The sequence below is a fragment of the Tamandua tetradactyla genome, chromosome 7, assembly GCF_023851605.1.
Source record: "Tamandua tetradactyla isolate mTamTet1 chromosome 7, mTamTet1.pri, whole genome shotgun sequence".
Taxonomy (NCBI): Eukaryota; Metazoa; Chordata; class Mammalia; order Pilosa; family Myrmecophagidae; genus Tamandua; species Tamandua tetradactyla.
The window spans coordinates 17,767,735-17,792,033 of NC_135333.1; the positions used below are offsets into that span (position 1 = coordinate 17,767,735).

Genomic DNA, 24,299 nt, shown 5'->3' on the forward strand with positions numbered 1-24,299 from the left:
GAGCAGCTAGAACGAAAACTCTGAGACAATGGTAGAGTAGCCCATGACAAACTCTGGGATCTGTCCTGTAACTACTTGTTGAAGAGTGCTCTGAAAACTATTGCTTTTTTCTTTCTTTGCTTTTTTCTTTCTTTGCTTTGTATATAGATTATATGATACAATAAAAAAAAGTTAGACAAAATTCAGGTTTCACTGACAGCCTCACAGACCAGTTCTCACCGGAAAGCAAATAAAGGCCTCTGTCAGGTTTTCACTAACTACCAAATCACTAATTATAGATCTTCTAGTCTCCAAGTTTCTTAATTCCACTAAAATAAATTCTTCGTGGGGCAGAAGGAACATATCAGGGGTAGCTCAGATGGAAAGTAGACTTCCAGCCTTACCATTAGGATGTCAGTTTGCCACCTGGTGGCATGGAGGAAGAAGCAAGGACTTGAGTAACTGCCCTTCTTGCAGGCTCCCAGGACTCCCCATACATAATAAGGAAAGCTGAATCTTTACACTGGGACTCCAGCTCCAGCTACAATAAGTAACGTCTCTTCAAACAAGTACCCAAGCCATTTCTCATTCAGCAATACACACCTACCTCAGTGCAGGCAAACTCTCAGAAATGGCTGACCTTGGCAAATGAGCTAATGGAAACTGCGAATTACATTCTATTGAATAAGAGCCATGGGTCTAGAAACCAGAAGTTGGGTTCTTCTCTTGGCTTAGTCACTAACTAGGCCTTTGGAGATCTCAGTCTGTTCATCTGTAAAATAAGAATCCAATCAAATGATCTCCTAAATCCTTCTAGACCTAAAGTTCTTTGATTCCATGTAAGAATTTGAAACCCTGAAAATAAAGATGATAGAATATTAGACATTTTTGAAATAGAATTCTAAGAGAGAACCCCTTCATTAGGATGTTTCCTCCTTCATTGCCCATGAGATAAATCACCAAAATTTTACACATAGAGAAACAAATGCAAAATACATCTGAAATGACAACTAAGCCTTACCAAGGACCCACCTCATGCATGGTGTCAGAATACAACACGGTATTTATACCCACAGAAACATGCTCAGGGCTTTCACATCTCACTTTCCTTCTCTGTACTGCCCTTAATGGCCTATTAAGTTTCATCTCCCAAAGAAAACAATTTGCATGCTTATGTTTTTTTTTTTAGTTAAGTGAATCCAGGTGCTTTCACCACTGACGCTCTCCAAAGGATCCCATTACTTTAACCAGTTCTACTCATGTTCACACCTATCCTAAGGTCTACTAAATTTACTCGCCTCTGATTTTGACTTAGAAACAAATGATCTTGGCAGGCTACCCACAAGGGCTAGTGTGGCTACCCAGCAAGAAATTTCTATGGTAACAGAATTCAGTGCAGCTTGAAGAATCTTTAACTCTTCTATAACACTCTTCTTCCTGATATCTTTGCTCAGAGAGAAATTTATTCAAAGTATATATCTATAATTTCTATATACAAGTTCCTCTGCCTCAGGAGATTAGGTTTCACTTAGGTGATAATGTCTCTACATAACTCATGACTAAACTGTATGATCTCTTTTTCTTTGGGGGGGGGGGGGGGCGGTGCATGGTCCGGGAATCGAACCCAGGTCTCCTGCATGAAAGGTGAGCATTCCACCACTGAACCACCTGTGTAACCTTGCATGATCCAGTTTTGTGGGCTCCTCTTGATAAGAATGGCCCATAATGTCCCAAATACACCCAAATGACGGGCATTCCTCTTTGCATCCTACAGCATTCTGCTAGCTTATGCAAAACCATAATCACAGCCGTAATCTGGAGTGGACCAATGACAGTACATTTTTCCCGACTATTTCACCATGTGGGGTGAACAATATGGTTAGAAATAGATCTGTTCAGTTTATGATTAGTACAAGACTCTGATTATGACAGTCCTTCGAAAGAGCTGCTTATTAACTTGCTCTTTACTAATACAAACAACACAGGCATTAGCTTTGGAGAAATATGACTTGTATTACACTGTGCATAACTTTGGAAATGATTCTGTTGTTTTTCTGCAGGAGATGTTTACTCTAGATGGAGGGCTACATTCTCCCAAAACACACAAAAAATGCTGAGGGTGCTATCCAGGTTTCTCAAGTCCCACCAAGTCAGCAGGGGGTACAAATATATTCTACCCTGCAAAGCAACTTTCTTATTGCTGGAAAGTTTAATTCATAGCATAATTGACTTGTTTTCAGTAGACAGAGCTGTACTGCATATTATAACTATGCTCAAATATACATCTGAGAGTTAATCTTTCTAAAGGTAACACAAATTACCAAAGAAAAAAGAGACAACTTCAATTTTTCTTAAGTTGCTAAAATTGGAGCTGTTTTCCCTAAGATTTCCACCAACCATTATGAAAAAATTCAGTATTTGTCAACTTTGGAAGAAATTTTCAAGTGGCCAAATGTTCTAATAAATCTATGTTAAATTTTGTTTGTATAATTTTTATATTTGGATTACTTTATTTGCTTTCCCCAAAATCAATTCTCTACTATTGTCTCTCAAATTGGGTTAATAATTAGATTTTCTTTACTTCTACTTACTGATGATACACATAGATTGCTACTAGAGAAGGGATCAGATTCAAATGTGTCCAGTTTTGCTCTCATCATGTGCTACATAAAATAAGTTCACTGAAAAATTTACACTGTGAATTATCTGTGCCTTGAAAACCCAACTCAAGCAATTTTTTTAAATTTGGTATCAAAATACAAAATAAAGCAAAATTTTAAAAAGATATACTAATGTACTTTGTCACATATACTTTGAATAGAAAACTATTTCATTTAATACTACAAAGGAGAATAACAATGCTTTAGTGATACATTTTTACAGAAATAACTGTTTCTTCAAGCATAGATAAAAATACTAAGACCAAACTTGTCATACAGTTGTTTCATAGAGAATAAAATAAATTTAATAAAAAAAGATAATCTCATTTTTTCCAATAGAATTGATGCCAAAGGGAATAGCTATTTTAAGGATTAAGGCACAGAAATGCTCTCCAATTATTAAACAGAATAAAATCCATTAGCAATCTAAAAAGTTACATAAATAAACAGCGAATTCTATTTGAGAAACAAGAAACTGGACAAATTAATAAAAATTGTCACATGGAGATAAAGTCAGTCTTTGTAGGAAGAAATATTTGAAAATTTTTCTTTTGATTTTTGAAAGTTTGTTAATGGATAATAAAAATAGAGAACATCATCTTACTGGAAGTATGAACAAAGCACCTGCATAGTATTGTTCTGCTTTTGTCAAAATGATCCAAGAAGAATGGACGGGCCATGGTGGCTCAGCAGGCAGAGCTCTCGCCTGCCATGCCGGAGACCCAGGTTCAATTCCAGGTGCCTGCTCATGCAAAAAAAAAAAAAAATCCAAGGAGAAAAGAGAATGTCTCTGGCTCTTAAAATCTTTAAATACGAAACCATGGTTTATCACATTGTATAACAGATTTCTGTGTATTTGTTTCTTCCAGAGACAGCAAGCTTCCTGTGGGCAGTGATACCTGCTTTTCACTTACCCTGTTTCTTCAGGACCTGAAGGCTGGAGTTCATAGTTCAGAATATCAGAAAAAAGAGAGTTTCACAGAGAGAGAACTCCAAAAATCTACACTGGTTACCCTTGAGTATTCAACACTAATCAACACATGTGCATGGGTCACTACTCAAGGCTAGGGACCAACTAAAAGTCATAGCGGTAAAACTACGCACACTCAAACAAGGCCGGGAATAATGACTGTTACCATCAGCCAGAGTGGAAAATTCCATGATTGGGCTTGGATGGAGTACCAAGAACAGTTTTGCTTCAGCAACTTGCCCTAAACAAAACACTGCTTTGGTCCCACCTAACAAATACTAATGTCAAGACTATTCCTTCTCCCCCACAAAATGAAACTGCTTCTAAACAACTGCATTCCAGCTTAAAAATCTCAAGAATATTTATAGGAATATGAAAATATCCAGCATCTATAAAAAGTAAAATTCACAATATGTGGTACTCAATAAAAAATGATTAGGCATAAAAAGAAGTATGAAAATACAGCCCAGGATGAAGAGAAAAATCAATAGAAACTGAACCAGAACTGGCACGGATGTTAGAATTAGCAGACAAGGACATTAAAACAGTATTCTATACGTTCAAAAGTTAAGTATAGACAAAGAAGATACAAAAAAGACCCAAATCAAACTTCTAGAGATAAAAATACACTGGATGAGGTTAATTACAGATAAGACTGCAGGAAACAAAGACTGGTAAACTTGGAGGCATAGCCATGGAAACAAGCCAAAACGAAACACTGAGTTAGAAAAAAGTAAATGTTTAAAAATGGAAAGAGCATCAGTAAGTACAACTTCAAGAGAACAAATACAGTGAGGGGGAAAGCAGTATGGTTTCATTAGATAGAAGCACTTTCACTCGATATTTATCAAGCAATACAGGCAGGGATTGTGAGCTGGGTATGTCATAGATTTACCGTTTCCAAATAACACCTAACACAGGGAGAGAACATGGACTACGATGAGGAGGAGATGGACTAGATGAACTACTGATTGTTTTCAGTAAGAATGAACTGTGAATATATTCCTAAAGTACTGTGAGATTGTAACACACACACACACGCACACACACACTTTCTACTAAATACTAGACCATGCTCTACAACCTTACCATTAGAGTACAGCTAACACTTCATTACTCACTTTGTAAATCACATTGAGGCTATACTTCACAGCTTATCTTATTAAACAGGGCTATAACAAAGAAATCAGTAGATTAAATTTAGCACAGTAGACACATAATGGATTTAGACCAGAGCTGCAGCTTCATCTTTATCGGTGCCCTTGCACAGGAACACGCTATACAACTTTCTGATGCCTCTTTTCACTTGTAAATCAGTGAGAAGGGGCACTAGCTACCTTGTTAAGCACTAAACATCTTTCTTTATCTTAAACATAAAATAAATAAAAATGCTAGATTGGCTTTTTTGAAGAGAAGCTCTCAGCTGTGCTGTTTCACTGTCCTTAACTGGAGAATAAGAAATATAGAATATTAAAGAGAAACAGAACAGCTTTCATATATATATATGAAAATATATATAATAAAACCAGTTAGCCAGGGCCAAAGACATGATATAAGACATCTTTTAAGGAAAAACAGTATTGCTTTAATTAACCAGACAACCCACTTTCAAAGGTCAAGGGCATGAAACCAATCAGCAAGCCTAGACTTCATTTCTTTCAATAAATAGGAAAAAATATTTACACAGCAATATATTAAAAACAAAACAACAAAAAAGTAGACTACTAACTGACTCCAAAATCAAAAACCAGTCAAAAAGCATTAAATTTCCTTTGTTTTAATAAGAAATGAAATGGTTTTCCTTAGAAATTCTAGCTCCAGGGGATAAACATATTAGAAGAAAAACCACAAAAACCCATTGGAGCATCTGCTCTTCTATAAACACAGAATGTCTTGTGGAAAACAAGCCCCCATCAAAAGCTGCACTGTATTAAATAATCAAGTCTACATTTGCTTACCAGATTTTAGAAGAACAAACCCCACAAATATTATACCCACTTTGCAACAACTGTATAACTGAGCTAAAAGTGACAAGTAGAGATCCTAATCATGTCATTTAAAAAGGTTTTCTAATCATTTTTATGTCTAAATAAATAAGACATTAATTTCAATTCTCAGTTCCTTTTGGTATATTTATATTACACAATAGTTTCCACTAGAAGGAAGCAATCCAGCATGTTGAATTTCTAACTGGTTTCTCTGCTGCCCTCTTCTGCTTAAACAGGAAGCCACATTAACAGAACGTAAAATCCAGACTGCCTGGCATGGAGGATTTACATTCTGATTTATTTTAAAAACCAATTTTTAAATTTTGCAACATAAATCATTTCATGTTCATCCTGAAATCCAATCCATATGTCAGGTTATGCAAGCATGTGATGACGAAGCAAGGCTCCCCAAACTCCTTATCCTGCTAAGAAGGAAGAAACTTAGACTCCATTTTGTCATGCACACATTGCAGCTTCATTCATACCTAAAAAGCTATGGAATAACATTATTTTTCACCACCAGTCAAATCTATACATACTCTCTCTGACAGGATTTCTTTCTGCCAGGAATTTATAATCTAATAGTTATGTCATGATTATTGATATACCTATACATATCACTATCACAATTTAACACAAACAGTTTAAGTTCCCACTCAGAAGCAGACATCGTAAGTGCTACCTTGAAGGCCTTTCAAAGGCCTTTCAAAGGGTAAAACAATATTTTTAAAGTGGATGATGAGATTTTTCCGAGTCCACCAAAAAAATGAAATCACAGGAGATAAACTCATCAGCTTTGTCCCTCATCACAGATACACTGAAGACTGTTGAAGACATACTAGAAGATTATATTAAATGCAGGCATCCTATTAGGAGTTATACATACATATACTATGTGGTCCATCAGGTACCTTCACCTCGATCAAAATGGATCAAGCTAGAAATATCACCTATGCTGACTCATAAAAGTCAGTAGGAGGGAGGACTAAAAAAACAAAAACAAAAGCAACCTATGGAGCACTGTTTCTATTAATTTCATGATGGTTTCATAACCCTACCAACCAATCCTCCAACCTCTGTCCAGGAAATCCTTTTAAATACAAAGCTGATGACTCTCCTCCAGGTAGCAAAGACTGCTGGTTGCTCCCAAGCATTTGTTTTCCCTTTCTTCCTTGTAAGAGACCTTCACTTTTTTTTTTTTTTTTAACTTTTTTACTGTATAGTATAACATATATACAAAGCAAAGAAATAAAAAAAAAAAAGCAATAGTTTTCTAAGCACTCTTCAACAAGTAGTTACAGGACAGAGCCCAGAGTTTGTCATGGCTACCATACGATACTTCCGGATTTTTCCTTCTAGCAGCTCCAGAATATAGGATGCTAGAAGGATTAAATATTTTTTTATCACCACAATTGACTTTTCTTCTTTCTTTTTTGCCTTCACATTTTTTTGAGGTATGGTCAATGTAAATATGTAAGTATTATGTGAAACTTCAGGGGAGGTTTCTTAAAAGTTGCCCTCTTTGTTCCTTCTATCGTTCTTCTTCCTCAATGCAGAGGTAAGGGCAGTCACCTTGAAACATGCAGCATTTTGAAAATGAAAGCCAAGTGCAGTTCAGTCAGAAGACAAAGTGAGTCTAGACCCTTGAGCACCTTTTAAAACTGCTACTCCAACCCTAACTTCAGGTTTTTTTTTATAGAGCACATAAACTCTTGTATATGTACACAACTGTAGCTGGGGCTCTGTTTCTTGCAGCTGCATTCAAGTTCTATCTAACACACTCACTCTTCAATGGCTCTTCATCACCGCTCAGAAATCCCAAGCCCTACTGCCTTAGTAGCTTCATTTCCTGCCACATACTGAACTACTTTTCCTAAGAATGCTCTTCCTCTCATGGCCTAAATTTTTACATATGCAGTTTCTCTGCCTGAAACTACATTCCTTCCCACCCCCTACTGGCTTACTGAATTCCTAGTCCCTTTCAACACTCCTAAACTCAAGGATCACTTCCTGCATGTTTTTTGCTGGCTGTGTCTTCTCTAGCCCAATTAAGGCCATCCTCTTTCTTCTCTCCCTCCATCAGTGTCCCATTCATAGCTCTTATTTATTGGATTATAACCATCTGTATATTTGTCTGTCTCCTACAAATCAATGGATTTCATGAGAGCAGGGAGTATGTCATGTTCACCTCTGTATCCCTAGCACTTGGCATAGTGTCTGCCTTAGCACTCGGCATAATACCTACTCATAATGACCCTGACTGGATGGTTAACATTTTGATTAATAAATAATGGGTCATGGGCTAGCCAAGCTTAAAGGGGACTTGTTCTGTGAAATTGTCATCCTCAGTCTAACCTCTCCAGCTTGTATGACTCTAGAACACTCTGTACATACCACTGAATACTGTACTAGGGGAAGTTATTTACACATCTACCTATGTTGCTAAAGAAGGGAAAGGACCATGTGTAACAGAAAAATCAGAATTTAAGGGATGATTTTGGCTACTGAATTGTTATATAAATATTCCTTTTTGCTTTGGCATGTTGGAGTAGACAGGAAAATACCTGAAAATCTCTGAATTGTAATCCAGCTGCTGCCTTGACCTCTGATAATGGTTTTATAACCCTGATTTTCTGCCCCTGTGATTGTAAAAACCTTGTGACTAACCTTCATCTGTACCTAGGTATCCCTTGTTTGAATTTTAGGTTCTTATAATCACTAAAGACAGTCCCTAATGTTTGTAAGCAAAGGGTCTTCAGTCCGGCCAGAACTAACCCACCCAAAGTCCAAAATTTTCTTGATGACCTGGACTGGATTTAACTTAAATGGGCCCACCTGACATGTGCAGATTAGATTTAAAACTACAAGCCATCTATACCTCATTCCACCATTTTCTTCAATACATTCTGTGACTAAGTATGTAATCAATCTGTGCATGCTCATAATTAGATCATCTCTGATTACATCATCTGGGGACGTTACTCATTATCCTAAACCCTGCCTACCTTTTCTCTAATGAAACTGTCTGAATTACTGCAGTTTGGGGAGACACGTCAGGCAAAAGAATCCACGGCCTTTGTCGGATAACAATATGGCAAGCCTCCAGGGAAAAATGCCTGAAACTCCGGAGCCCCAGCAAAGCAGGTAAACCAGGTAGCGCTTCCTATTGTGGCCACTGGACTGAATTTAGTCTATAGCCTTGGCAACCAGAGTTTCTCCATTCTGTCAGCACCCCAGAGACTTTTGGAGCCTTGAAAAGCTTCAAAGAGAGAAATTATTTCCAGTTACATGGCCAGACATCTGACTGGGTGAGTGGGTCATCAGGGTAAAAGTAGATCGTGGAGTAAATAGGAGGTTTGAGTCCCCTTGACTTAGGCCTGGGTCATGCTTCCAGAACAATCCCCTTTGCCCTGACCTTTACTGCTTCTAATTTTGAGTACCGTGCAATACAGGGTTTGGAGCCCTGACATACTCCAAAAATTAATTGGTGTTTGACTGGGTAAAACACCAATTGGCGTTCTGACCTCTACACCTTCTGATTGTACACCTTACTGTACAGGGTTTGAAGCCCTCACCTAATCCAACAATTAATTGGTATTTAATGAAGTTAAGTAAGCCTGTTTAAATGCTAGCCAGAATGTTACCTGGGTATATTAAGAGTTCGTGTTTGCTTAATTGTTAATCAGTGCATTAAGTGTTTAATATCTGTTTGTTAGTTGTGTTCAGTCAAGTTATTAATTGGTGTGTTGCACTCTTATTGGTCAAATGTTCCTAACTGGTTACTGATTACAGAAATTCTTTTAAAAGGAAACCTTTGGCTTGTGTTGAAAATTGAAAAGATTTTAGTTACAAGTCGATAAAAAAGGTTTTATTTTTATAACATAATCTGGCCTTTATGATTTAAAATGAAAATACTACCATTATAGCTACTGTGAAAGACATTATAGTTAGAATTGTTCCACAAAAAGGTAGAAATAGGATGAGAAGATATATTCAATCCTTTATTTGTCCCTCTCAAAAGTACTTCTGTGTTTCTGGTTTGCGATTTGAACAGTGAATAGGGAAGTATTTGTAGAATTCCCTAGGGGGAATGGTGAGAAAGGGGGAAAATTCAACTTCCCCAAGTGGAGAATTCTTGATATTCTCACAGGCAGTGGGGACAGCCAAAGCAATAGGCCGAGCCTCCAATCTTGGGGTTTGTTCATATGAAATTTAATCCTGCCAAGGATAGGCTAAGTCTACTTAAAATTAGGCCTAAGAGTCACCCCCAAGGGAACTCTTATGTTGCTCAGATGTGGCCTCTCTCTCTCAGCCGACACAGCAAGCAAACTCACTGCCCTCCCCCTGTCTACTTGGGACATGACTCCCAGCAGTGTGGACCTTCCTGATAACGTGGGAAAGAAATCCTAGAATGAGCTGGAACTCAGCATCAAGGAATTGAGAAAATCTTTTAGACCAAAAGGGGGATGGGACAAAATAAAGTGTCAATGGCTCAGAGATTCCAGAGTTGAGGGGTTGTCCTGGAGGTTATTCTTATGCATTAAATCTATTACACCTGCTTAGTTAAGGTGTAAAGGAGAGGCTGGAGGGAACTGCCTGAAAATGTGGAGCTGTGTTCCAGTGGCCATATTTCTTGAAGATAATTGTATGATGATATGGCTGTGGCAGTGTGACTGTGTGGTTGTGAGAGCCTTGTGTCTGATGCTCCTTTTGTCTACCTTATCAATGGACAAGTAAAACATATGGATTAAAAATAAATAAGTAATAGGGGGAACAAATGTTAAAATTAATTTAGGAGACTGAAATGCTGGTGATTGGTGAAGGGAAGGGGTAAGGGGTATGGTATGTATGAATTTTTTTCTGTTTTCCTTTTTTTGCTTTTTCTGAATTGATGCAGATGTTCCAAGAAATCGATCATGATGATGAATATACAATCGATGTGATGATGATAGTGTGAGTTACTGATTATATAACAAGAATGGAATGATCATATGATAAGAATGTTTGTGTTTGCATGTGGTTATGTATCATAAATAAAAAATAAATTAAAAATAAATAAATTAAAAATTAAAAAAGTATTTCTCTGTTTCTGGTTTTTTGTGTGTAACTAATTTTTTACTCATGTCTGTATGTATTTTCAATGTATATTCTCATACCTCTGAATGATAATAGCAAATTGATGAGAAAATTCTTAAAGAGAACTATTTGAACTGCTTAGAAATAATTAGGTGCCTAATATAAAAGTATAAATTGGTACTTCTGAAGTAAAAGAATGAAAAGAGAAAAAAAAAACTCTTTGAACAGCAAGATTCAAAACCTTAGTTTGTAATTATTGTAAACAAACCTGGACATTAGAAAGAAACTGCCCCTGGAATTTCCTTAAGGCAGCAGAAAACTGCCAAAGTGCTGCCTCTGGAAAAAGCAAAGACCTTTTCCAAACGTCCTGGACACAGCTTTTAGAAAAATAAGTCGAATAATTGGAAATAGTTGTTAAAATGGACATAGGAACTTTCAAAATTCCATGGCCCTAACCTGAAACTTTCAAATCAAACAAGCCTAGTATTTTCCTGTCTGTCCAACTTATCCCTGCCATAAGGCCCAAACACCTAGTTATGGGGGATGGCTAGGCACATAAAGATATGGGAGATGTGGTTTAGGATTCCTTTCACCGGGCCTGGAGATTAGAAACGGTAAGCATAAAAATGCTATAGAATAGGCTATTTTCGTTAGTGTTATTTTTTACAGTGGTAACTAGTAATCAGGTCATTATTAATATATAAATAGCCTTGGGATAGGAGTAGCTGAATAAAATCTCATTACCAAGTTTCAGTAAGTAAAATTAAAGATCTTTGAGAGATATGGAAAAGTTTTTCCTGGATTTAGGCTTGGGACAAATTAAACAATTGCAGTGTATTTTCCAGAACTTGATAGTCACCATACTTTTAAAATTGTTGGTAATTTTAAAATATTATGAAAACAGATATTTTTCAACCTCCGATAAAAAGAATTTTATAATAAAATTTTAATTGAACAAACATGATTTTATTCTACTTGGGTGTATTCTCCCTAAATTTATGCACACTTACTAATACAGTAAGCTAGTCTAACTAGATAGGTTAAGTTACATAAACTGAACAATGTACCCGGTAATAACACATATAAAGTATAATAAAATTTAAAAAGACGCTAATGCTTCAAATATAATCTATTAAAGAAACTAGCTAAGTTTAGCAAGAAATAAAAGTGGATTTTTCCATAAACCTGATTACCTGGATTTCAAAGAATGTGACTTTTTGTTACTTGGCCATTTGTTACTTCAGTATGTGGAAGAGTGAATTTGTAGTGGCTTTATTAACGTCAATCAGTATATTGTCGTTAGTAAATGCTGTCATGAATAGAAAAGACATGTCTTAGCTTCAAAGAGTTTATATTCTAGTTAGAATATACCTACAGCAGGGTGTAAATGTAAGAAAGTCATAATGAGGAATTAAAATGCTGGAATAATTTAAAAGCAGATAAATAAAGAATAAGTCCTCATAAAAGAGATGATACTTGCAAAACCTTTAAGTAAGAAAGTAGCACTTAAATAAATAGAACTCTGAACTAGTTTTTAGAAACCATAACTTAATTCTGTAAATTAACATATTCCTGGTATTATTTAGCATTTGGAAATAATGTGGAAAAAAATTTTTGAGGTTTTTTTCTGGATATAAACCCCTTACATATAAAAAAGCTGATTGTATTTCAAACTTGGGGCTTTTCTGACCTCTGAAGTTGTGCTAAATTGGACTGAGAAATTTTAGGCATATTGTAAAGCAATCATTTGTGTGTTCTGAGTATAAAGTATATAGATGCCTGACTGTTCTAAAACAAAGCATAAATTTCTTACTTCTTCCATTATTTTGTGGTATCTCTGTCTCTTCTCTCCTTCATGAATACTGTTATTGGAAGCAAGTATGCAGTGTCAAAAGCTTTGTGAATTTATTATCATACATTTCAAAAATAAAATAAAAAGAAAGCTTTTATATCAAGACGGGTATTCATACAAAACTGAAAGTTTAATTTTATCCCTGTTAAAATAACGTAGATTTTTAGTCTACTCTTAAGTGTAAACTTTTTTTTAAGTTTTTCTTAATCATCTGAGTACTCTGCCTACAAAACGAAGATTTTACATCAGTATACCTTTGTTAATATCCTTGGCCTTCTCCTTTATTTCAGAAGACAAGTCTTCTCATTCTTAAGGGAAAAACTATTACAAATAATTTGTTCTTTCACCTTGTGTAAGTAAGGTGTTGAAATAGTTTAATCTATTGCATAGGAGGTGTTTGGGAGGTATTACAGTGCTTAAAAGAGATTTTCTATCCTATTGCTGGTTAAATTTGTGGACGTAAAATAATATTAGCTTGCATAAAATTTCTAAAAACCTGATAGTGCCCTCACTATCCATGTTATATCCTGATAATAATATGTATTATGGTGTTAGTCATGGTTTTAGTTATTCTTTAAAGGCTACAGATCATAGAATCAGCCAAATTGTCAGTTGCACTGCTTTGCTCTAATACTTCTCTAAAAGTACATGTGGTCAGCTACAGGTCAGAGTTCCATCTGTACCAAGCTTTAAAAGAAACTCAGGACCAATAAATATATTTTATCTGTTAATTAACATAAATCTGGTAAATCTGTAAAAATGAAACAGAAAAACAAAACCTCTGCTATGGTTTCTTAATATAAAATAACTGCCTAATGTTTTTATTTCTGAAAGCAGCTTCATTTAAAAATGCTTATAAAAATTAAAGCTCAGATTGTAAGTGTTAACTGCTATCATTACATTTTGAAATACTTTGCTCTTTATATAACCTAGTAGTTCCCTGAAACTTTAAGTATCTGTGTGCCATTTGAGACTCAGATTTAGTTCTCCAGCTCTGTAAGTCAGCATAAATCCATATAGTAACTGTTAAAAAAAAAAACAAACTGAAAATGATCAAACTCCAGTTAATGATGTGATAAAACTGATCTGGTTAAAATCAAGGTAAATCAATATACAAGGTCACGGGTAATATGTCCGCATCTTAAAGCTTTAACTTTCGTGTGAGGTAAAAAGAAAAATGTTTATTTTGTTCAAAATTTACACTATCTAATTCAATCTGTTTAGTCAAACACCCTAATTCAGCCTTATTTGATATAGAACCTGGAATAAGGAACAAAATCTTTATGTTCTGTACAAGTTCATGTTATGCAATGATGCATTTCAGAGTATTTTGGGCAGAAAATGAAAGTGTTTGGAAAGTCCCTTCAGGAACTGGGAAAAATAAAACCATTAAGCTTCCCCACCTGGAGAATTCCTGACATTTTCTTAAGCAAGAGTGGCTCCCAATTTAACAAGCCAAGGTCTCAATTTTGAGGCTTGCCCTCATGAAACTTATTTCTGTAAGAGTAAACCAAACCTACTTAGGATTAGTGCCTAAGAGCCATCTCCAGAAAATCTCTGCTATTGCTCAGATGTGGTCTCCCTCTAAGACAAACTCTGAGCTTCCCCCCAGTGTGGGACATAATTTCAAGGGCTGTAAGCCTGGCACTGACAAGAGCCAAACATTTTGGGCCTGGCATTGCACGATATAACAGGCCCTGGCACTGTGAGACATAAGTTCCAAGGATGAGCCTGGCCCTGACATCATGGATGAACTGACCAAAAATGGGAAAAGAAATAGAATTTCAATAGCTAAGAGATTTCAAATTGAGTAAAGAAGTCATTCTGGAGGTTACTCTTATGCACGTTTAAGCCAGATACTATAAACTGCCACAATACGGCAAACCCCAACCAACAGTATTTCTGGAAACCCTGAAAGATACTCTGGGCTTTAAAGTTTTTTCTTATTAAGTTTGTTTTTCAGAGACTTGAAACCTCCAGATTGTTTCAATGTCAGAGAAACTCTGAACCCAGAGATACTGGACTCTCCAAAAATAACTGGTTTCATCAGTTTATTCCTTTGTCCCTTAAATACAATGCCCATTTTCAGCCTTGAAGCAGTTAGAGAGTCGTTGCCCAGATATCCTTCAAGATTGAGAAATAATTATCAAAGGAGAGGGAGGAGTTGCAACCAAGAAATCAAATTTCAGGGTTAATTTTGATTATTGAATCATTATATAAATACTCCTTTTTGCTTTCTGGCATATTGGAGTAGACAGAGAAATATCTGAGATCTCTGAATTGTAACCCAGTTGCCTTGATCTCCGATAATGGTTGTATATCCTTATCTTCTGCCCCTTCTGTAAAAACCTTGTGACTAATCTTCACCAATACCTAGTTACCAAATTTAGAGTTTGTAATCACTAAAGATAGTTCCTAATGTTTGTTAATGAAGGGTCTTAGGTTTACCCGGAAACTAACCCACAAGTTCAAAATTATCTTGATGGCCTGGACTGGATTTAACCTAAGTGGGCCCTTGTCATGCTCAGTAGCTTAGACTTTCTCACCTCATTCTGCCATTTTCTTTCATATATTCTGTGACTAAGCATGTAATCAATCTGCACATGCTCAATAATTAGAGCACCTCTAATTATACCATCTGGAGCCACTGTACTCATTATCCTAAACCCTGACTACCTTTTCTCTAATAAAACTATCCAAATTACTGCAGTTTGGGGAGACAGATTTTGGGCTGCTTGGCCATCTGCTCTCCTAGTACAAGCTTAGTAATAAACTCTCTATATGAAACCTCAGGAATGGGTTATTTAGTGCATCAGGCAAAAGAATCCAAATAACACATGCATTACACAAGTTTACACCTCCAACACTAGCACTGCCTGGCTTAGTATACCTGCTCAATAAGTACTGACTCAGGGTTGACTAGAAAGGACTAAATGAAGAATGGCTTTCTTTACCTCATGCTCATTGCATACTGGGGACTCAATTTTTGTATTCATAGTTCCTGCTCTGAGAAGGGTATATTTTTCTAATAACTAGAAAATGTGAATACAGCTTTTAAAGCAGAACACAATGCATGCTTTCAATCTTTAGACTCAAATATGTATTAGTCTTCAAATATTCTGTAATTCTAAAGACAAAACAAAAATAGTATTTTACTAAGATGTTACCTTAATGCATGACTTTCTTGTTCTATGTAAATAGTCTAGCAACAAAGAATCATTTGGAAACCACTTTCTTGCAAACTGAGGTAGAGAATAGCTGATATCCTCATATCCTCCCTCATTTTTTTTTTACTTTCTAGCATTATTATGAACTTTGAAACCCCTCCAATTTTGCCAGCAAAAATTGCTTGCCTAATTACTGTGATTTTAATTGTAATCTTTTAAAAAATTGTAAAGCACAAAATTTATCTAAATTCATGTGTTAAAATGAACCCTGCCTGGAGACAGTTTGGTGTATATATATAATCTGCAGTGTATTCCCATATTTAGTAGCATTGTTGATTATTTTCTTTGATGTCATAAAATCCTTAATAGCAGCTAATATCAGACCTTTTCAATGGAAAGATAAAAACTTGCCTTATGAGGGTACAAATTACAAATGACTGTTGTAGAAAGTAGGAAGAACATTTTCTGGAAAGTGGTCTTAAAATGACTAATCAATGATGTCATTCTGGGATAAAGAATACAGCGTTAATGAGGCCATCTGCAAATATCACCCATGACACGAACATTACAACACAGAAAAGATATTCACTAAAAGATTGCTAATCAAACAAAATATCATGAGCTAATTAAAATTTTCATGTTCATAATGAAACTCCCATTAATACTTATCTCCTTTTATAATAACATATATCACCTCCAATGAGCTGGAATGGTACTCAAAAATATTTCCATTTTCAAAGGAAAAATCCATTTCCATTCTCTCAAATTTCATAAATCAACATTGTTTGTAAACTGTCAGGGAAGGAAAGATTGATACCACAGAAAGGAAGAAAAAAAAAGCAAATGAGAGAAGACGTGAAGAAAGGGTAGAGGATGGATGAAAAGAAATATGTGAAAATACCAGTGCAAAGGAATTCTGTAAAATATGAACTTGTCTTTTACTTAATGGAAAAATATGGTGGTTTTGAAAGAAGTGGAAGAATGTAAGCCTATTAATAAAAGACTAAATACTCCCCTACGGTCTAAATGTCTACTGGCTCAATAGCCCCCTCTTTACAGGAGCAGGAACTCGATGTTCCCAGTCCTCTGGGAAGCCCACAAGGAAAGGCCGCACATGCTCCCCCTTGCCCGTAACAAGGAAGCTCCTCCAGCTCGTTAAGCTCCCCACCTTCAGATAATGGAAAAGCACTGGATGAGCAGGACTTCCCCTCAACTCCAAGATGCATCTGGTCACTTGGCCCCTGTTTTAGTTTCTAGGCTGCCAAAGCAAATACCGATACAATGGGTTGGCTTAAACAATGGGAATTATTAGCTCACAGCTTTGAGCTAATCAAGATGATGCTTTCTTCCTCTCTTCTTCTCTGCCCCCCTCCCCCATTATAGATATTGATGTGTGGAACTTGGAAAGGTGGGGGGAGGGGGAGGGAAGTGTCCACCCACCCTAGAAAACTGCTTGAAATATCACCCAACACCTGGACAGTCTTTGAAGCAAACACTCTTCAGCTTCTTTTTGAACATATATAGGTGCTTTTCTTTGTTTTACAAACTAGAATGATGATTATTACAGAATTTTAACCCTATCCTAGAGCAATTCCCCTACAAATAGCTGACAGCTCCAAGTGATGGACCTGATTTCCACTTCCTATTGTTAAAGAACTGATGAGAAACCCCAGTTTTGCCCTTCCTCCTGTGCAGAATTTAGAGCAGGGCCTCAGTGCAAGTCCTCCTGCTCCAGATTATATATGTATTTTCATGTATAAATTATATAAATCCTCTGTGTAAATACAGCAAGTAAAATGCAAAACATATACTAAAATGGTAAATAAATGAGGTAAACATAAACAGATGTTTTTATCTTCTTTCAGTAGCCCAATCTTGACAACTTCTAAAGAGACTTACACTTTAGATACAACTGCCAAGTACAGTGTCTTTATCATTTAAAATTTATACACAGTTCAGTTCTACTTGAACCAAATAATGTACATCTAATAGGAGGCAAAAGAAAGATACACTGAATTATCCTTAATAAACAAGTCTTTCCACTCCACCCAGCTTTGGTTAGCCATCATTTTTCTCAAAGACTTAAAAATGCTTTTTTTCAAATCAAATGCTGATCTTGTAACTTGCGGACAACTGCAATAATATGGGCAATATAACCTCATTCTGAAATGAAATCACAATTTTAAATTCATTTCAGTATGAACCTAATTTATAATATAGAATTTACAATATTCTATTGAGTCATGTAGATACAATATCAAGAACATATATGTATTGATTTCAAACACAAATCAACACATTTATGAAAGTTTATTTATATTTGAGTACTCTAAATTCTGAAAACTATTCCTTGCTGCTAAAAGATAAACTGCTAAGGTTCCATTCATCTTTCATGTATTTTTAATGATTCATGAAATATTAATGCTATTAGATATTGATGAAATGTCTTCGGTTACAAACTAATTTTCAAAAATACACCAACTCATTAAAGACTATGTCACATACTTGACTAAAAAGATATGAAATACCAACTCTGTGGCATAGCTAGAGCTCAATAATCAAATGCAAGAGAGCAGTCAGTATATGTGCTAACCAAGCCATATTCAGCTGGCATCCTTACTAAGGAAACCAAGCAAGGATGCCCTCTGAAAAACACAGTGATGAATGCAGCAATTATTAAAGTCAGATAAATCCAATGACTACCAGAGGAGACTGAATTTTAGATCTATGATCATGGAATTTCTTCAGAGGAAGTTTCCATTAAGAGAAAACATACTTTGAGAATTTTGGGGGTTCTACTCCAATTTCCACTGACTGCCATCTATAAAATCCACTGAAGTTTTAAAGGAAAAGATTAAAGTGGAGATAAGAGATGGTCCTTCACAATGAATTATATCCTTTTCTTACCCACCAAGAACTGAATAACTTTAACCAACTATGAAATTCGAAATCACAAAAATGTGAAATTCTGAGGGACCAGATCATCTGACAGATGATGACTGGAACTAAATATGGCTCAAAGAAGTAAAAATTAAAGAGAACTTCTTGTGCAAATAGCTGATGATTCAAACAGAAGAGTCACCTGATACAATAGCCTCAAGTCATTTCATACTGCAAAATCATTATTTTCCTAATGTTCTATGTCTAGAAATCATACCTGGTTGTTAGTTGTTTTCTTTCTTAGATTTAATGCTATTGGTTTATCTCTTTAGCACTTATGTCATCTGCCTTATGTTATAGTTAATCTTATACTTACACATCTTCCCCAATAGACTGAAAGCCCTAGAGAATGCACTTACATTGGCACAGTGTCTTACACTTAATTGGTGATCAATACATGTTCAGAAATTAGCTGTATCAAAGTTTGCCTTCTATTTGTGGAAAGCATCTTTGGGTTTTATGCCATTTCTTTAATTCCCTTCAAAGACTTTTAACCTTTGTCTGTCATTTAATATAACCCTGTCTTTAACTCATAGATTTATAGACTTTTATTGCTAGAAGGAACTTTAAAAGTCACTTTGACCAACTCCACTTCTAACAGCTGGAGAAAAAGAAACTTAGAGATGTTAAGTGACTTACCCAAATCAATAGCCTATTAATGATAGTTCTGAGACAAGACACAGATTAAAGAATCTTTCAGAGATTATTGTTCACTAATTAAAACTGACCGTAACTTTCACAAAAGTAATAGGATGTTTCACCATTAATTACTGACTATTTGTTATGTACAAAGTATGGTACAAAGTATTAGGGGTGAGGAATATACAAAAGCAAAAACTTCATTCTGTAAAGGCTATTAAATAGAGAGATTTAAAAATAAAGAATATGTGGTATATTCATAGATGAACAGAGTGCATTCTCTAGGGCTTTCAATCTACTGTGGAAGATGTATAAGTAAAAGATTAACAATAATATAAGGCAGATGATATAAGTGCTAAAGAGATAAACTAACAGCATAATCTAAAAAAGAAAATAATCAATAACAGGTATGATTTCTAGAACTAGAACATGTGTAAGTCCAGCTCATACAGAGAGCCCTGGACAGACCTCACTCCAGGCCCCCCAAGACACTGTAATGGAGTGATCGTCTACTTAAAAATAAATATGATCACACTTTCTTTAATGGGTTTCTGGTGTCTCAATTATTATGAAACATTACTCTAATGGTAAAGATGTTGATGACAACATATTTAACATCTTGAATATTTTCCTTACCATTCTATATTTTGAAGTAGAATCCACATCCAATTTTTCTTTCTTATAAAACTGCGTAATGAATACATTTTACATAATTAGAATACAACTTTCACCATCTTTTTCATATCCCATGAGTCCCTCCTGGCTCTTTATTGTCTTTCACACCGAATTAAAATTCCTCAGATAGGTTCCCACCCTGTCTAGGTGGTAAATGTGGTAACTATACTACATATGATAGATATCTACAACAAAGAAACCTGGGCTTTCTAGAATCAAGCCTTCCAGATACCTCTTGTTTTTTGTAAAGATGGACCAAAAAGGAACAAACATAATATTTAAAAAAAAAAAAACTATTTAACATTAAAGAAGCAACCCTGAGTATACAGCAATTTAAATAATACAGCTGAGGACCATGATTAATGGATGAGGTAGAAGAAATACTCTGATTGGCTGGTGACCTAAATAAAAGATACTTTGGTAAAGCTTACAGGAATAAAATAAAGTCCAGTAATGGCAACAACAACAGTGGTGTAATCATGATCAGAAGCGGTGATAGAGATTGTGAACAATGAACAAATATCAGTATATGACTATGAATCCTAGAGGACAAGAGAAAGGAGAACAGCCCCCCACCTACATATATAATAAACTTTGAAGAATCCATAAGATTTATCTGCAGGAAGGGGTTGAGGATTTAGAAACTACCTGAATAGCATTTTTGTATTCCAGAAGCCATCAGACAGCCATCTGGAACCCTTAGTTCCAGAGCACTAAGGGGCATGCCTTATATGTGGCACAGTGTGGTGCCAGTTTAAATTACAAAGCAGCAGAGCACTGCAGCTTGGACATGACCCCTTTTGAGCAAAAGTAGTGCAGAAGAGCTTTAGACCAGGGTTTCTCAGTGGGAGTGGTACCAGACCAGAGGGGCCACTGGAAAAAGCATTTTTTAACTGTCATGAGGGCATTTGGTAGGATGGAACCAGGGTCAGTCTTGACCAACAAAGGATTATCCCACATCCTACAAATTTCTCAAACATTCCAACAAACTTTCTTGAAAATGAAAAACTCCTATTTATAATTCTATGAACCTAGAGCCTAATTCCATTCTACTAACAGACACAAAAATCTCTTACACAATTTAATATATACTGAATTTGCAAAGAATACAACTTCCATGTAAATCGAGGAAGGATTAAACTTTGTTTTGTTTGGAACTTTACCAAGAAAGGAAAGGGAAAATTGTGTCACCAAGTGATGGTGTCTAAGTTATCAATACAACTCACCTGCATCAAATCTGCATTTGTACATGTTAACATTTATAATGATTCTACGGATGCTAAGCATGTTTATATATGTATATATATTTAGTCTTACTTCAAATCTTCAAATATAAAGGAAAAAAGTTTGCCACTATTGAGTCAAATGTTGTTTTACTTCTCTTTAATACAAACTTATACACTTGATTCATAAAGCTAACATCTGCCTACTTCATCATATCTCCTAGAATACAGTGCGCGACCACTGACAAAATAAGATGCATTAAAAGCTGTGCTTCTTTTTCTTTATATTACAACTATAGCATTATTTTCATTTTTTAAATTATGTGTATTGATGGTTATATATAAATTTCATTTCAGAAATAAAGGGGTATTCCAAAACATGTAATATGATTTGGCTTCCTATGTTCCTACAAAGAAAAGCAAAGGGCAAGAGTATCAAAAGGTGTTGCTAATATTGAAAAAGAAAATACAACTGGAAAAGTGCAATTCCTTGGCTCTGAAAGGAGAGCTTTGCTCGTTCTTGGACGTTATTTAGTCATTGAGATCAGTAACAACACACCACACCCCACATCTGCCTAAATCTAAACCCAACAGTGAGGGTTTCAGAATATGCCTGTCTCTCATTCACAGAGAAGGCGAGAGCTTTTTCGTCAATTGAAAATGAGAACCTATGTACTTTTAGAAATACAAGTGTTTTATGTATTATCATCTGATGATACTGCCTCAGAAAATTGGATATAATTGACAAATGACAGTTGGGAAATCCTAAATCTTCAGGAAAAAGTTTTATTTTCTGTTTTGGTTTGGATTAAAGAACTAATTTCTAACTAGCCTAATCCCCTAAATTCACTAAACTGGGGCAGAGTGAAACATGAAAAGTGGGTGGGAAGAGGTAGCTATTCTAGTTTGCTAGTTGCCAAAATGCAATATACTGGAAATGGAAGGCTCTTAAAAAGGGGAATTTAATAAGTTGCAAGTTAACAGTTTTTAAGCCATGGAAAATGTCCCAATTAAAGCAAGTCTATAGAAATTTTCAATCTAGGGCGTCTAGGGAAAGATACCTTGGTTCAAGAAGGCCGATGAATGGGCGGGCCGCGGTGGCTCAGCGGGCAAGAGTGCTTGCCTGCCGTGCCGGAGGACCTCGGTTCGATTCCCGGCCCCAGCCCATGTAAAAAACAAACAAACAAAATATAATAAAACAAGAAAATGTTTAAAAATGTTTCCCTTCCATCCTTCCTTCCTTCTCTCTGTCTTTCCTTCCTTTCCTCCCTCTCTCTTTAAAAAAAAAAAAAAAAAAAAAAAAAAAAAAAAATAAGGCCGATGAAGTTCAGGGTTTCTCTCTCAAGTGGAAAGGCATGGGGCAAACATGGCATCATCTGCTAGCTTTCTCTCCTGGCTTCCTGTTTCATGAAGTTCCCCGGGAGGCATTTTCCTTCTTTATCTCCAGCTGTCGCTGGCTGGTGGACTCTATGCTTCTCATGGCTATGTCATTCTCTGCTGTCTCAGAATCTCTTACTTTCTCCAAAGTTTCCTCTTTTATAAGATTCTAGTAAAGTTATCATGATCCACCTAGAATGGGTGGAGACATATTTCCACCTAATTCTGTTTAACAACCACTCTTGACTGAGTCACATCTCCAGGGAGATAATCTAAGAAAAGTTTCAAACATACAGTACTGAATAGGAATTAGAAGAAACAGCTACCTTTACAAAATGGAATTAGGATTAAAACACGGCTTTTCTAGGTTACATACATCCTTTCAAATCAGTACAGTAGCTAAAGCAGATGTAGTTATGGTTTATTATAATTTCTGTTGTAATTATAATTAGTAGTAGTATTACTTTATTATTATTACCATCAAATGGTACATGTAATAATGACAGAAATGCAGGCGCAAAGCAAAATTAATAGCAAAATAATGAGAAATGCCTCCAATTTTTTGTTCAAATGTCCTTTTACAGTGAGACTTAAAGTGACTACTCAAAATTACAACTTGCCCCACCATCTTGTACTCCCAATACTTATTATGATGCTCCACATTTTTCAAAAGCTCTTATTCATTACTAACATGTTAATAATTTACTTATTTATCATGTTCATTATTGCCTCCCCTTATCAGAATATAAGCTCCATGAGGGAAGGAAACTTTGCCTGTTTTTTGTTCACTGTATATGCCAGCAACTGACACAGTGCCTAAAAGTAGGTCCTATGTTTCCCTGTATTTGGAGGCAGTGAATAATAGCACTCACTGTTTACTGAATCTTTTCTGTGTGTCAGGCACCTTAATAAGTGCTTTACAGAGGATCGTATTTAATCCTTGTTATAAAAGCCTAAGAAGTAAATACTATTGATCTTCATTTCACTATATGAGCAAATTGGGATTTAGGGAAAATAAGTAATATTTTCAAAATAGTACAGCTAGTGAGTCAGCATTCAAGCCCAGCAGTCTGGCTTGAAAGTCCATCCTGTAATCACAATAGAAATCTCACAAAGTTCAAACACTGTCCTTCTCCCATCAAGGAATGAAAGGGATTCTGGGTTAGCCAACCCAATTGTAGATCCTATTTTGCTCAGTGGAATTCTCAGCAAAATATACAAGTGAAATATGTGAAAAAAAAAGTCTTAATGTGTCCATATTTTTGAATGCCTCAATTTTTGGGTCATGAAAACTTCAAAAGGTAATTGTTGACTTACTTTTAAAACAAAGACTTAGACCTAAACATTTCATGAGACAAATGCAAATTTACTCATCAAATGCAGTAAAAATGAAAATTAAGAATAGAGAAGAGAATGGATGATCTCAACTTTCAAAAGTGGCATTTTATATTTTCTCATTTGGTCTAACTATCATTGAGGAACTAACCTCTTGACATTCACTGCTATTTCCTTTCAACTCACTGCATCTTCTGCTTCATGTTCACTATTCAAACTAAACCAAAGGGAACAAAGACAGTCTGCAGCTATTATTTTGCCACTTAATCACACCCGAATAAAACACTTGTTCATACAAGGAAGGTAAAACATAACAAAGGACTAACCAGAGGTTAAATAAAAGAGGCTGCCATGGAGAGGACTCATCTGTTCATATGCAATGAATAATTTCTCCATCAAGGTTGAAGAAGTTGTGAAC

The 24,299-nt window shown here is 35.7% G+C and overlaps 1 protein-coding gene across 3 annotated transcripts in view; it reads right to left on the reverse strand.

Moving 5' to 3' along the window:
- SMYD3 (SET and MYND domain containing 3) overlaps positions 1-24,299 on the reverse strand; it is an 876,127-nt gene that overhangs the window by 379,476 nt on the left and 472,352 nt on the right. The window lies entirely within an intron of this gene.